Here is a 12,793-nt window from a genome sequence, read left to right as displayed (position 1 = left end):
CAAGTGTTTTTTATGGTTTTGCTGAATGATTGAGTTTGGTGGTTAGGAGGTGTTGCTACTACTCTCGTGTCACTAAGTTATTATGAATATCCATTGTGACCGGTCTGTGTCACTTTTTTTAATTTACTTATGGCTAAGCGTGTTTTGTGAATGTTCAATTTTGTTTTCTGACTGTGGAAAGATTTTGATCTGAATTTGAATGTTTATATATGATAATGATAACAGGGAGAGAATGAGTGTTCTTATTATGTGAAAATGCTCACTTACTGTCTCACACACAGTCACACTTACTCTTTCTCTTTTTCAGTAAGAGAAAGAAGTTGAAACATTTCTCTTTTTGTATTTCTTTCTGTTACTAAGTATGAATAAATTTGTGGTATGATCACATGGTAGGAGGATTTACTCTTTGTATTTTTTTTTTGTTTTCTAGAGTTTGATCTATGTATGTGTATATGGTAGGAGGATTTGCTTCTTATCTGTTGGGATTAAATAGGACGACTTATGAGTTGTCAGGAGTTGGAAATGAAGGTAATAATCCAGGTGCTATTAAAGAACATGCATTTGGTTGGATGATTGGCTTCCTTTTTGTGGTTTGATTTGTTGGTCTCTTTGTCTTGATTCCACTTAGAAGGTATACTTTATATATCCTTTTTTTTTTGCTTTGTTTTGTTTTGGATGTCTATGTTGCACATATTTCTATGACTTGTAATATTGGATGCATATATGTAGAACTTTGTAACAACTCTTGTTGAATTCTTCAAAAGGAAGTGCCTATATATATATATATATATATATATATATATATATATATAATATTTTTCTTCCTAGTGTAAATTTAACAATAGAGACAACAATAGTTTGTCCTGTATGTGAAGCAAAAAATGCACCAAATTGGCAAAAGAAATTAGCAGAGGCACTTGCAAAGCATTTAACTAGTTGTGACTATAATTCTAGCCTTCAAGGTATATTTTCAAGATCACAAGTTTAAGATTATATACACCTCGTTATTGTCCATTTCTATGTTTCCAAATTCTCATCATCTCTAAAGGTTATTGTTAGCTGCTATTATTCTTAGTTGTTATTAATACTAGTATTTAGTGTTAATTTGTAAAGGTTTAAGTGTACTCTATGGACTGATGCTGAAGTTAGGATTTTAGTTTGAAATTCTTAAATATGTGTGAATATAAATGACCAACAACTAATCGTCCTACATAACTTCAATTTAGGAACAATATGTGCTAAGCTCTTTCTGGAGAAAGAATAAGATTTATAAGCATGGGGATACCTTTGAATTGTTTAATAACCATAAAATGCACATGTTGTAGAGTTTCATTTGATAAACATGAAGTTGGCAGGTTAAGTGGCAGGTGAAGAAGCTAGTTATTGAAGGAGTTATTTCACCATATAAATGCAAAAAGTGGTTTGTCTGGAGTCAATGGTATGCTCTCAACTCATAAGGTTCTAAGTTTTAACACATTAACTTTTGTATGAGTAAACCTTTTTTCAAATTTACTTGGATTTGTAACTCATTTCCTTGGATTTGAAATTTCCTTGGATTTGAAATTTACTTCTACTCTGATACTCTTTCTAATTAACAAAATATCATGTTTCATGGTGTGCATGAAGGGGGGGTATTGGTTCTTAATCTTGCACAATTAAATTTGTTATGTATAAATATATTGAAAATTTGAATTAGCAATTCAAGTTATTAACATATGCCAATCGTATTATATTACATTATCCTTGTTTATTTCATACACAAGTTATATGAGGGTAAGAAAAGAAAGGGAGAGAGTGAAAGTCTCTTGAAAGAAAGGATTTAGGAGCACTAATACCAACACCATCATTTTCATGAACATAAGCAATCTAAAGCTTTAAAATTCCTTTTTATGTTAATTTAAATTTGTTTTCTTTATCAGGGTATGCACAATTTTATTGTAAGCCTCACTTTAAGGTACAACTAATGTCTCTTTGTTTTTTGGCCTGAGAATATGCTCGATGTTCTTTCTGCATGCCACAAGTTTTGTTAATTTCTCTTTCTAATTTTAATTTATATGAGTATAAAATGTCAAAATTATGGTCAGAAGACAGTGAGCTTACCTCTATTTGGGGAGATTTCTATTTTTTCATTGGCAGTACTATTATTCTATGTGGCATTTGCAATTTTCTAGGCTACTACTAGACATGAATCATATTCATGGACTGGCCAAGACTTCCTTGTAAGTTTCATATTCTAGTACCTGCAAGATGGGTCTTTCTATTATTATTTTAGTTTCTAAATTCAAAAATTATATTGTTCAAGATGCTTAGAAGTTAGAATAAGAATTTTTCTTCTTTGACAAAACTTCTCCATGAATACAGAAGTTAGGAACTTTGTATGAAGAACTACAACAGAAGTTGTAGTGGTTTTTAGTCTACATCTTTGTAGTGTTTATTTTTGGATAATTCCTATTTCACTTTTACACACATTTAACCGAATTCACTTATATACAAACATAGATGTGCACAAATACACACACACACACTGGCACATTCAAGTGTAAGTATGTTAGAGAAATTACAAAAAAACAAATATTCTTGGTATAACAAGTCATCTAGTTTAGGTATGGTGTATATATCAAGTGGTTTATTATATTAACAGGTGACTATTCATTGACCATTCTTTGAGTGTTGTTAACTACTTGAGTGGTTAGTAGTTCATAAATTACAAATATTTTTACCAATATTTCATTGTAATTTACCCTATTCCTAATCTTTAAATTAGTTGTTGTCAAATCATTAAATAATAATGTCCAAGGGTAAATATGCATTTATGAGCCAAATACAAAATTAGGATCTTGGTTGGTTCATAGTGGGCTTTCTGAAGTATTAAACCATTGTTATATTCTTGTTTATTTTTAAAACAATATTCATAGGACTCAACATTGCACATGTAAAGAGCCATTTGCAGGTATATTCATTATAAAAAAGTTCAAATATACAACTTAATAGGGTAATTGTTAGCTAGATTTCAAAATAATTTATTGTTTCTACTTTTGTGTAATGGCTTAGTTATATTTTTTAATTCAGATGTACCAAAGTAAAAAGCTTGATGAGTCTGACTAAGGTAAAATTATACTTCACAGCTTTTTGCGTTGTAAGTTGTTGTTGATGCTAATAGTGTTTTTAAATATGCCCAGGTATCAATATTGTTATAAATGTAAGTGTGTGTGTGTGTGTGTGTGTGTAGAGAGAGAGGGAGAAAGAGAAAGCGAAAGAGTGTTCTAATATTTTGGAATGAGAAAATACTTTTCATTACATTGATTAACATAAGTGAACAATATTTATATAAAAGTAGAATGATTGCAGTGGAAGCTTAGTTGTTTGATACAACTGCCAACAAGCTTAACAGAATTCAAATAGAATCCTAATAAGCTCTAAAACACTAAACTAAATACTCTAACATGGATTTTGTGTGTTGTGTTTCTGTTTTTAAATAATACTAAATGGAAAAACTTGCTAATAAGAGGTGACACCCATGCGAATTATTAGCATAGATGTATTGGAATGGTAGTTGTCAAGTCCATATTATAATGGTGATACTGAAAATTGGAGAAAAGGTTTTGTAAGATAATCAGAGATTCTGAGTAAGACAAACTATGCAAAAATTGCCCCCAGCTAGATGCTTGAGAAATATTGATAACATATTTTGTCACTGTCATAATTATAAGGTTTAAACTTTAAATGCATTTTTCATCCTTATTTTATTTTATTTTTTATGTTGAGGAGGGCTAAGCCCCAAGAAAAAAAGGCTAGACAGGAACAAATCTAGGAGACGAAAGCCCCATAGCATCCCTCAATAGGAGGAGCTGACATGGAACAGGGGGGGTCCAAAATAACATGCAAACCCATGGGCTTAGATGAGCAACATTTGCCATCCAATTAACATTTCCATCCCTATAGTTGATCTCAATTTTGGTTTAAATGTTTAATGTTTGGTCTATATAGTTTCGCTTTGTTTGTTTAGGTTTTTGCTCTATAGTTTCATTCTCTTTAAGTTTGAGCTCTTATAGTTACATGCTGGTTTGTTTTTGGTCCCTATAACTTACTGGACACTGGTTTTGATGGTTGTCTCTTAAAGGGTACATGTGATGTTATACTGTTGGTAGGACAGTCCCTAACCTAAACTAAATAAAAGTATATAGATCAAAAACCAAACTTTTAGAATATGAGAACTAAAACCATAATTGAGATCAACTATACAAATAAAGATGTATTTAAACATAATTTCTTTTTTGTCATTCATTATATTTACATTTACTTGGAATTGGAATTACAACAATTATGGGGTAGTAAATTCAGTATATTGGTTCTTCTTCCTACTTTTAGCATTTCCAAATTTCAATATTTTGTATGTGATTGTTTACTTTAACAATATAAATTTTATATGCCTTTGATTTGTTTTTTAGGTTTTATGTCAAGCTCGATACTTTTCTTTACCTATGCTGGAGAGAGATGGATTGCACTTTCACTCTTTAATTTTGCGTTAATTTTTCAAAAATGCTACTTTTTAAGTCAGTTCTATGAAAAACCATCTTAGAAATAAGACAGTTCTCAAAAATCGTCTAAGAAAGATTCTTCAGAAAGTCGTCTTAGAAAAGTGACTTTCTAAGTTCAAAAAATTGTCTTAAAATGTACATTTTCTAAGACAGTTTTATGAAGAATCATTTTTAAATCCTCAATTTTTTACATTTTTAAAAGAAAAAAAATTCTAAAACAGTTTCTATGAAAATTGATGTAGAATCCGAAATTCTAAGTCGGTTCAAAAACCGTCGTGGAAAGTGTTAGCTTTCCACAATGGTGTCTTCAAAGACGATTCAAAATCGTCATGGAAAGAGTGTTATAACTGTTTTTGAAAGCCTTTTTTTGTAGTTGTGTTGTAATAAATTATTAAGAGGTGGATTCGATTACCTAAATAATCTTGGAACCTTGGGTTGGTTGTCTTTTGGGTTCCTTTGAGAATCCACTGGGAACAATCTTTCTATATAGCATGAAGGAGATCTATGTCCTTTTTGCATATAAAAGTGACAAGTGATGAATGTAGAGGCAAAAGTTTTTGTAAGATTTCCACTTCCTTTGAAATTCATATCCTAGACTAGCCTTCCATGACACACTTTTGAGACCCCAATAAAACATCTAAATTGGCTCTTACCATTGTGAATTTGACAAGAGTCTTTTGTAAGTGCTAAATTTTACTCTCTAAATGCTTGTAATTTTCACAGGTAGAAGTAGATGCCTCGTTGATGGATTTACAATTGCAAGAGAGATTTTCCATGGATTTTTCAAGTTCCACTTTTTCTTTCTTAAATTATTAACATCTTTTTATAGAATTGTAAATTTCTCAATATGCCATGCACCTAACTTTACCTTTTAGAGTTCTATTGATAAAAGTGAGTCTTTGGACTTCATCATGCAATTCATTGAAGGCATTAAGTAAATGATCATAATTGTTATTGGATTCAAAATCACTTACATTGCTTCATGCTTCTTCATTAGCCATTAAACATAAATTAGCTTCCCTTTCCTCTGAACTTTCACTTGAAGAGTTGGAAGCATTTTCTTCCCAAGCTTCTTTCCTTGACTTCTTCCATTTTTCTCGCCAATTTGTTGGTTCTTCAAAAAGGCAGATCATTTGGATTTGATGTGGCCTAGTTTTTACGTTCAAAGCAAATGAAGTTGGGAGAAGCAGATTCACTCTTCTTTGGAATTCTCCTTTGAAATGATCTCATATCCTTGTTGTTGTTCTTCTTGAGAAATTTTCTGAACTTTCTCACTAAGAGAGTTAGGTTGTCATTGTCTAAGCCTTCAATTTGTTCCTCATCTTTATCCTCTTTATTGGAAGTAATGAGCTCTTATCCTTGCTATTGTTCTTTTCCTTTTCTTCTTCATCATCCATGCAAGTTATGTTTATCTAATGCTCCTTTAGTTTTGAGGCTGGATTATGAAGTTGTTGTCACCTTAGCCTGGTCAGTTCTATTTAATGATTTTAGAACTTTGACATTTAGCTATTCTTCCTCGAACAACTTTCCTAATGCCTTTAAGTGGTTGACTATGTGAGTAAACCTTTTATGAACATCAACAAGTGTTTCTCCTTTCAACATTTGGAAAGTCTCATATTCTTGTATGAATACATTCTTGATATGATCCTTACTAGGAGCGGATCACTTGATATAGGTCACGGAGTTTGGATGATGCCACTTTTAGAGAGGGAAGATAAGTCAGGGTAGATGCCACAAGGATTACCTTGATAAGTTCGAGATTAGTTCAACAAGGAACCCAAAGAGAAGCTCTCACAAAATATTCGCAAAATTCCAAAATTCCCTTCTATTGAAAACGAGTTCAATACATATAGTGTATCTGAGGTGCAGTTGGAAAGACACAAATTTTATTTAATTAAAATGACAATGAAAAATAGAAGTAGGCATGGGCCTTCAAATTAGTTTGGGCCAAAATGACAATGAAAAAATTAGAAATAGAAAAAAAAAACATATTTGGCATGGGCCTTCAAATTAGTCTAGGCCTTCAACAACAATTAAGATTCTTGGTAGTGCCTCTAGGCCTTCATCCTTCTCCACTTGGACCTTGTTAAGTATATATGATACCATTTGTTGGAGGGTATCCTCTGACTGTTTGGTCCTACTCCTGGTCATAGGTCCCTGTATTTGGACAGTTTTAAGAGTCTCGTCAATTCTTCCTTGATCTTCTATCATCATCTATGTCTTCATGGTGACTTGAATTAAATCCCACATTTCTTTGGCTGAATTACTAGCGAAGATCCTGAAAAATTCATTAGAGTTTATGGTATAATAAATTATATTCATAGCCTTAAAGTCATGTTAACCTTTCTTAATTTCTGCATCAGCCATATGTCTCATGTGGTTTTTCAACTGTTTTTCCATCAACAACAACTATTAGAAATTAGGCCATTTATCACTACATTCTAAATCCATCTATCAACAATTTCCATTAAAAAAAATCATTCTTGTTTTCCAAAAGGGATAGTTTATACCACAAAGCATAGGTGGTACGTTGATTGATGCACCTTCAGCAAATGGTAATTGATTCCTTGTCATTTTCCTTATCTTTAATTAAAGTCTTGATTATCTTTCAAGATCTATGGTACCAATTGTTGGTCCATTCAAAACTATCTAGAGGGGGGTGAATAGGAGTTCATGAAAAAATCTTTTTCACTTTTTCAAAATCTTTTGAAAACCCTTTTTACCACCCTTTTATATTGGATCAATTGAACCAAATGGAATCATGAAATCAGAGTTATATGTATGATGGAAGACCCTTGAAAACATTAATCAAATTACAAATATACAGAATCAATTGAACAAAGATTCAATTACTAAAATCAAACAAATCACAAAACACATAAAAGGAGTTAAGGACAAAAAGATATATGACTCAAACAATTTATATTGATTCAATAATTTTTTACCTACATCCAATTAGATTCAACAAACCTAGTCAAATATTTTCACTAAAATCCTTTTTAGTTACAATCACAATCACACACATAACCAGACTCAAACCATTGTTGAACCCTACAACAATGCGAGTCAAAATAAAACCTTTTATTAAACCCTACAACAAAGACCCTGAAAAGCCCTATTTCAGAAATGAAAAAGAATATTAAAGGAATGAGATCCCTGAATCCTTGAAGCTCTAAATCAATTTGCTCAAGGTTGAACACTAGTCATAACTTTGTCTTCAATCTCCATGATCAAGGTTGTAAATCTTGGTGATCTTTATCACCTTTGCTTGAAAACCCTTTTGGCAACTTCGTTTCAAAAAATCACAAATTTAAAAAATGATTTGGAAGCTTATGGACTCAATAGAGGTTGGGTTATTTATAAAGAATCGGTTAATTGACAACTTTAATCTATTAAGGTCATCTTATAATCGATTAAACCATTCTTACGGACCTGGGTTTCCAACGAAGAACAATGCAATTGATTACCAACACCTTGTAATCGATTAAATCGATCTTAACAAAGTCATCAATGAAACTTAGAAGCATTGTAATTGATTACGACAAAGTTTTAATCGATTAAATCGAATTCATAGAGACTCCTCATAAATTTAAAAACAATGTAATTGATTACCAAAATCATGTAATCATTTAAATTGATAAATCTTAATTAAATTGAGAATTAAGTAAGCCTCTTAGACCAATTTCGCCTTGTATAATTGGTTACACTCAAGTGGTAATCAATTACCAAGCTCATAATTATTCAATGAATTTCTAAAATTTCAAACATAACAAACCAAAAGTACAACAACTGGTAAAGCTAAGAAATAACTAATCCAATAATCAGTTCTAATCACACATGTCTAGCTCTAAACAAACAATACAATGCCACATCCACTATATGTGTTTTGGTATGCCAAATTATCAAAATCAAAACTAAACTTGTGAAGATGAGTCTTCAATCAACAACCAATTAGTTTTTTAATTTTTAGTTAATTTTTCAACTTTCAACTAGTTTGCCGAATATGAAAAAAAATTAACTGATAAGTTAGCTGATAAATGTCAAATTACATAAAAAAATATATTTAATATTTCTAATGTTTAAATTTATTTTTTATAAATATTTTTATCATCTTAAGAAGTGGGACAATAATTTTGTATTATAAAATAATAGTGAAGATTTGGTGATTTTACTTATATTTTTTTAAATAATTTTTTTAATAAACTAATATTGTTTTAAATCAATTTTAATTTTTCCTTTTTTCTGAAAAAGTATAATTAAATTAAAAAAATTATTTTTTTAGAATCAAATTTTTAATATTTAATATTTTATTATAATATTATTTTAAAATGAAAAATAAAAATTATTCTTTCTTTATAATTTTGATTTTTTATCACCTTTTGTTTAATGACCAATTATTTTAAATAAACATAAAAATTAAACAGTAGATTAATTTATTAAAATAAATATTTTAACATTAACTAAAATAATAAAAAATAGAATTTCAAGTTTCATAATAGCTAAGCAAATAAATATGGCATCTAGTGTTTGTAAGAATGTTAAATAAGTAAAAAAAATTTAAGTTGAATAAAAGATAAAAATGATTTTTAATAAATTGGTGAGAATAAAATTAAGAAGAAAAAAGCTTTTAGTTTATAAGATAGCTTATTTTTTTAGCTACTTGAAGTAGCTTATGAAAAATAAAATTATGTCAAAATAACTTATAAACTAGTAAAAAGATTATAAACTCTTTAAAATTCTTACCAAACATAATATATATATATATATATATATATATAATAATAATTTTATAATTATATATTACAAACTTTAATTATATCAAAACATCTTTGTACTGTCAAAATAGTTTATAACTAAATTTTAATTAAATTTTTCAACAGGTTTTTTAAAATAAATATTTAAAAAATCAATTTAATAAGTATTATGTCAACCTTTTAAAAATAAATTAACCTAAAAAAAATAAGCAATTGTATATTAATTTTCTATATTCAAGTCAAGGAAAAAAAATCCCCCAATTGTATACGGCGTTGTAGTAAACGAACATATATAAAAAAGAGGAAAAAAATTACATACAAAATTTGATATAATCATTTAATCACAATTCATCATACATAATATATTTTTTAATTTTTATAATAATTAATTTAAAAATTATATCAATAATGATTTATGATTATGTAAAAATATTTTACACCGATGATAATCATTAAACTTTACAAAAAATATGTTTGTAGAAAAGACAAAGTAAATATTTTTTTTTAAAGAAAAACAAGATTACAAATTTCAAATACCACCGAGAACCTTTGTGATTTTTTATAATAAAAATTGGCATATTCATTAACTACAAATTCTATAGGAAAGTATCCTATTAATTACATAGTGTTTATAAACTTTCTCCATTGCAAAAGCTTACTGAATAACATTAAATTATCAAATCTATTATAATCAAATCAACATATGAACAATAAACTAATAAAATCATTTGAGGGTAAATTTATAGTATTATTTTAGGTCATCACAATATTAGTGTAAAATATTTATACTGACTTTTTAAATAATTAATTTTTATTAAAAAATTTGATTAATTATCTTGAGAGAATCTTCTTTCCGTTGTAATAAAATAAAATGGAGATCAGGAGATGTACTGTAAGTAGGAAGAGACGAGGAGTTTTGATGCTGTTTTGCGCGGTTCTGAAAAAAGAATCTCGATTGGTGAGTTGGTGAAAACTAAAGAACAGAGGGAACAATATTGCCCGCCTCTATACTCGTAGAATATTTAAATGGGTATAATTGGTCACACCAATGGCGTTAGTAGTTGTTCTACAGGTAAATTATAGCCAATTATAATGTCAGATTTTTGTGCAAATCATTTGAGATTGATAGTGATAGGTTTGGCTTTGTGAAATACTGTAAATAGACAGCAACCGCACTTGTTACCACTAGGCTGACTAGTAAGGGATCTAGAATCTTATTTTTATTTTTAGTTTACGAATCATAGATAAATATTTAATTTATATTTTTCAAAAAATATTTAAGTTAGATGATTAAAATTTAAATAATAAATAAATAATTTTTAACATATAATTATGTTATAATTAAAGTTCATAATGAAAAATATAATTTATATTTTAAATTTTAAATTTAAAATGAAAAATTAATTATAATTTAAGATTATTTTTAACTATATTGATAATTTATTTTCAAAAAATATTGAAAATTAATTGAAAGATGAAAATAAATTTTAAATGATAGACAACTAAAAAATTCAAATATTATATATGTGTATAAAGATAAAAGAAAGATAATTTAAAATGAATGAAATAGTTTTTTTTATTAATTACAAATATAGAATGTAAAATACACCTAAAGAATGAAAAAAAATAGTAAAAATGCTTAATTGAGAATGAAAAAAATAAGATTAAAAATAAATTTGTGGGAGTAATATTTATATTATAAGTAGACTTATTTTATTATATTTTAAATTATATAAATAAATAATAATTATACATATCTATACATAAATAAATAACAACTAAAAAGTTAATAGAGACAATTGCCCCCACAATAATCAACCTGCATCGCCCTACACACAGTACTGTATAGCAGTTAGCCAGCTACCTTTTCCGTTGTTCTTGTTTGGTAAGAAATTTCGAAATTAAGATACGAATTAAATACATTAGAAAGATGAAAATAACTCATTTTTAGATTAAAATAAAAGATTTATATTTAAAATATTATAAATTTAAATTAAAATCTCATTTAACAATAAAATTATCAATAGAAAATCAAATATATAAAAGATATAATTTATCATGTTTAAAATATCTCAAACCATCATAATCATTATCTTTATCATTATCATGATCATTACTATCATCAAAATGACTAACTTTGGTCCCTTATTTATAAAATCCTTGTTTTTCTTATAACTAATAAGACTATTTTAACTTTTTTATTTATAAAAATAAGATTAATAAATAGTCATTTTAATCCCTTAATATGTAAATTGGTAATAAAAGAATGAAAATTCTCATTTATTTATTCCGTATGTAAGAAAATGTGTTAATTATATTTTGTCATTAGTTTTGTGAGATGATTTTATTATTAAATTATAATATTCAAGAATTAATTTGATATTAACTTATGTTTTTTAGGATTAATTTGACATCAAATTATAAAATTTAGGGATTAATTTATTGTTAGGACTTGTATTTATCGCATTTATTTCATATTTAAAAATTAAATTTGAAATTTTATTTTTTAATTATTAAATTATGATCAATTTACACATGAGATAAAATGATAATTTACCCAAATAAAATCACAGACGACACATTCTTATAAATTAAAAACTCAAAAGCAACACACTTTATTTTTAAAATGCTAAAAACGAATATTATTCTATCGATAGAGATTAAAAATACATTTAATATGAAAATAAATAGTCATGGTAAATTTTTGTTTTAAAATTTTTGCAAGTGTAAATATAGCTATGCAATAAATTCATGTTTTTCATATATTGCATTTTGGTCATTTTTCTTTGCTCCAATCTCTCACTCTCGTGTCTTAAAATCTCAACTCCATCTTTTTGTCCCTCGTTATTTTTTGCCACCCTTCTCCATTTCAAAATCCAAATCCTCTCATGATCCAGTACTCCATTTTTATTTGATATTTAAAGTGCTTTAAGGAAAAAAAATATTTTATAAGAATTAAAATAAAAAAACCACTAAACAACATACACGAAAATTATATTTAATTTTTTTAAAATCACCCTCTTGTATCCCACGTTTCCGTCTTAAACTTTACGACTAATTTCCTCCGTCCTGCTCGGCTGCACCCTCATCTCAAAACTTCAACCACCAATTATTTTTGCCACCTTTCTCATCTCAACTCTTCATACTCAAAACTCTAACTCTAACCACCAATATTTTGTCCAACTTTTTTTTTTAATCCCATTTTCCTATCTCATAACTCAACCAACCCCTTATGTTTTTGTAACCAACTTCCTCTGCTCCACTTTCCATCAAGTCCAACCTCATTTTAATTAAAATATAATCTAATGTGAGAAAATAAAGAAATTTAATAGCAGTTTGTTGTCTGTCAATGTAAAATAATTTACATCGATAAATAATGCATAACCATGAAATTCAAAAGAATAATCTTACTTTCATTTTTCTATTTTTTTACATATGATGAATAAGTGTTAATTATTGCAAATATTAACACAACTAATTTGTGGATGATCTAAGCTTTGT

Source organism: Glycine soja, chromosome 8, assembly GCF_004193775.1.
Source record: "Glycine soja cultivar W05 chromosome 8, ASM419377v2, whole genome shotgun sequence".
In the NCBI taxonomy this organism is placed as follows: Eukaryota; Viridiplantae; Streptophyta; class Magnoliopsida; order Fabales; family Fabaceae; genus Glycine; species Glycine soja.
Note: the sequence above shows the minus strand (reverse complement) of the source record.